The sequence below is a fragment of the Danio rerio genome, chromosome 7, assembly GCF_049306965.1.
Source record: "Danio rerio strain Tuebingen ecotype United States chromosome 7, GRCz12tu, whole genome shotgun sequence".
NCBI lineage: Eukaryota > Metazoa > Chordata > Actinopteri > Cypriniformes > Danionidae > Danio > Danio rerio.
The window spans coordinates 74,538,512-74,542,191 of record NC_133182.1 but is presented as its reverse complement, the minus strand read 5'-3'; positions in this window follow the sequence as shown (position 1 = coordinate 74,542,191).

Below are 3,680 nucleotides of genomic sequence, written 5' to 3'. Positions count from 1 at the left end.
TGTTCTCAAATACATCATAAACACAGTAAGTACATTGTATTTATTTTTTGATGTAAGTACATAGTAGTTAGGGACACTTAATATAAAGTGGGACCCAAAAACCTGACATCGCCTGTCCGTATTCTTCAAAGTTTAGAATTAAATGTGTAGAGATGATGTGACAACGTGTACCTATTTGTGCCTTTTATGCACTTCTTGATGCTTCTTACGTCTTTGTCCAACCCAAGCTCATTCTGGAAACGTAGCCCCGCGGACGTTTCTGGAGACCGCGATTTACGTGGCCGGAGGTACGTAAAGGCCGCGTTTGTTTTTTTTCGAGCGAACGCTGCGGGGCGGTGTGGCGCCGCTCCGCCCCTCCTCTTCGCGCTCGCCGGCCGACGGCTCGCCTCCGAGTGGAGGGCTTTCCCGACGCAATCAGTTTGTCCGCCTAGCTCACAGCGTTGCGTTGGCGGAGCGGAGGCCCCGGAGGAGGAGGAGGACGAGCCGGAGCGGTGGACGACGACCGGGATCGAGTCCGGGGAACGGCGGGTTCTGGAACTCAGGTAAGATGAAAAACGGAATCAGGAAAATAAGGGCGAGAACGCGGCGGGATCTGAAAACGCGGTCGAAATCGAAGACGAGGGATTTTGCTTTTTTTTTTTTTTTTTCAGATCCGGCGGCTATTCGCGCGAGAACAGCGCGGGCGCGAACGCCATGCGCTCCCGAGAGGCGCCCGCCCGAGACGCGAAAAAGCGCGCACAGCGGCCTCTCGCGGATCCGCGAAAACAAAAAAACGCTCGAATACGTACCTCCCGGGACGTAAATCGCAGTCCGCAGAAACGTCCGCGGGGCTACGTTTCCACAATGAGCCCGGGTTGTCTTTGTCGCAGCACCAGTGGCACCGAAATTAGGCACCAAAATTCATATGCTGATTTGGTCCGGTAATCATACCGGTTACAAAGGTACTGGGGCTATAATGGCACCAGGTTTCGGTACCCAACCCTAATCGCATCAGAAGTAAAATTTGCTTCGACATAATATATGTGTGTGTGTCATATTTACTTATTATTAAGTGACACACACACACACGCATAGATGCAAAACAAGTTTGTTGCATAAATATTTCAATATATACAGAATTTGTATCATCTATATCTGTTTAAAAATAATATATATATATATATATATATATATATATATATATATATATATATATATATATATATATATATATGACATATATATATATATAAACAAGGATCAATGAAAAACTTTTTACCACGCCCCTACCTTTTGTCATGCCCATTTCTCCATACTGCAGTTACCCATACTAGCAAAAAACAGATGAGATCTTCCAGCTCCACTATTATCAGAAAGGGGGTGCTTTCTCTCTCTCTCTCTCGCTGCTGTTTTTAAAGTGGCGTTGCTTGAGTGGGTCGTAAAAATTAGAAATAACTGTGTGGTTTAAATTTACTGCACATTTGCTTGTCATCACACGCCGCTGTTATTGGGTAATTGCAGCGAAGCTACAGCACATTAATTACAAAAAGTCAGACGGAGACAGAGATCTGTACTCTATTTAAAGGATTTAGAGCCGCCTTTCAGAAAGCGACGGTGCTGTTATTGTGGGCAGGGTGTCCATGTGGAGAGAGCAGAGACGTTTATAACACGGATCACCAGGGTTTAATGAAAATCAGGCCAGGATACAGACTGACCGCTTCATCTTTGTTTAAATCCTCTGGTCCTTGTCTTTCCCTGGCACCTGGCAATGCTTATGAATGCTGCCAGCTTCACTATGGCTTCTGAGGTTTTCGGGATGCTTGGAGTAAAGTGACAGGTCTGCGTTTTATTCTCCTCACTTCTGGCTTTCAGCGTCTTCTTTCAGTCTTGGTTTGTAAATCAGCATCCCATTAGTAGCTTTGACTACATATTCATGGACGTGTCGTTGTGTTTGCGTTGATATTTTGAGCATTTAACCATCTACTTTTCTTCGATTAAAGAATTACAGAGAGAAGCGCAGTTGTTTTCCCACTGTGCTCAACCACAGTGTTGTTTTAACATTTGGGGTCTACTTTTAAAGTCCTCACAAAACTGTTTGTATTGCACCAAGACACTATTCTTAGATGTGTTAAACCCAAAGTACGTTTGCAGTGGGTGGTGAAGCTAGGTTTTTCTGTTGTTTGGCTAAAATGCAAACGCCAGCAGTCGTTTCTCACAAATAATAAGAGCAAAAAACACTTATGGAGAATAGAGTGGTGATGTTGTTTGGGGGTGGGGTGGCATAGGGTGGGTCTGTGGTTGTTGGGCACCCATGGCTAGCCACTTAACCCCCCCCCCCCCCCTCCTGATTTCACCTATGGGGTATATGCCGAAGCATGCTAATAGGACTTTTAATTTGCCAGTAACCTGGGTTAAGCGCTTCCGGCTAATTGAATGCCAATGCAAAATCTGGTGCGTTTAAGGTCTGTTTTCTTTAAAAATCAGCGATCTCCACTGGCTGAGTGATATCCGATTTAAAGTGGGTCTCAGATTGTACAAGAAGCACTGCATTAAATTACATTTCCCCCGCCATGTCTTTATAATATGAGCATTTATTTTACCCCAGTATATCCAATGGAGCTTCTGCGTTAGCCTGCCAATTCTGACGGGCACGTGTGAGCAAACAGCTTTTTGTCTCGCTTTATGCTTGAGCAACTAAATAAATGCTAAAGTTTATTTAACTGAATGTATTTTAATGACATTACAACATCGATGCTGTATAAGGAACCGTATAAAATGGAAAAAAGTTCACAATAACAGGTCACCGGAAGTGTATCAGCATGGGAACAGCACTAGCTCGGCACATACCCTATAGGACAACCAAGTCGATCCTGGAACAACATTCCAATCAGCCAATCAAGATAATCAGCCAATTAGAATTAAGCGATCAACATAGATGTTATTCCAGGATCGCATTATACTTGGCAAAATTATGATGTGCCCCCCCCCCCCCCCCCCCCCCCCCACCAACATCGTCCCACTAACCTTACTACTGACCGTTATTTCCCCCCCTCACTCCCACAGTTCTTAATCTTCAATGCCTTACACCCTGGTCTTAACATTCATCAAATCAAATCAATAGTTTTAAGTTAAGTTTAATATTAAACTAATTTCGAGTTGAGATCGACCTAATCTCAGTCTCCCCTCTCCATGCGAAAGGGAGGGAGCCCTGGGCCTGAGGATCCCTTGAGCTCAGGGCTCTCTCTCACAGACCATGGCTGTTTCTCAATTCCAAGAACGCAGAGAACAGACTCAGCAGACCGCGAGGGCAGAGAACGCGTCCTTTGAGAATTGAGATGCTGCGTTCTTCCTGATGGTCACATGACCTTCACGTGTTTTAAATGGTAAATTATTTAAACATTACAGCACTCATACAACGATTTATTGTTTTTCCCCTTTCCAAAATATATACTTTGCAAAAAACATTATAAATCTTTGTTGCACAATATGAATAAAAAAGATTTTAATACGAATTTCAGCAAACAAACACCCTTAATGTGTTTATTCCTTTATTAAGATGTTCATGGTAATGTTTACTTTCACCGTTTCATTTAGGGAAACTCCTGAGGTAAATAAGTTAAATCTCTGAACTTTAATAATAAATCTAAATAAAATGCTGCGCTTCCCACCTCCAGTTGCAATGACTTCTGGGACTTCCAGGG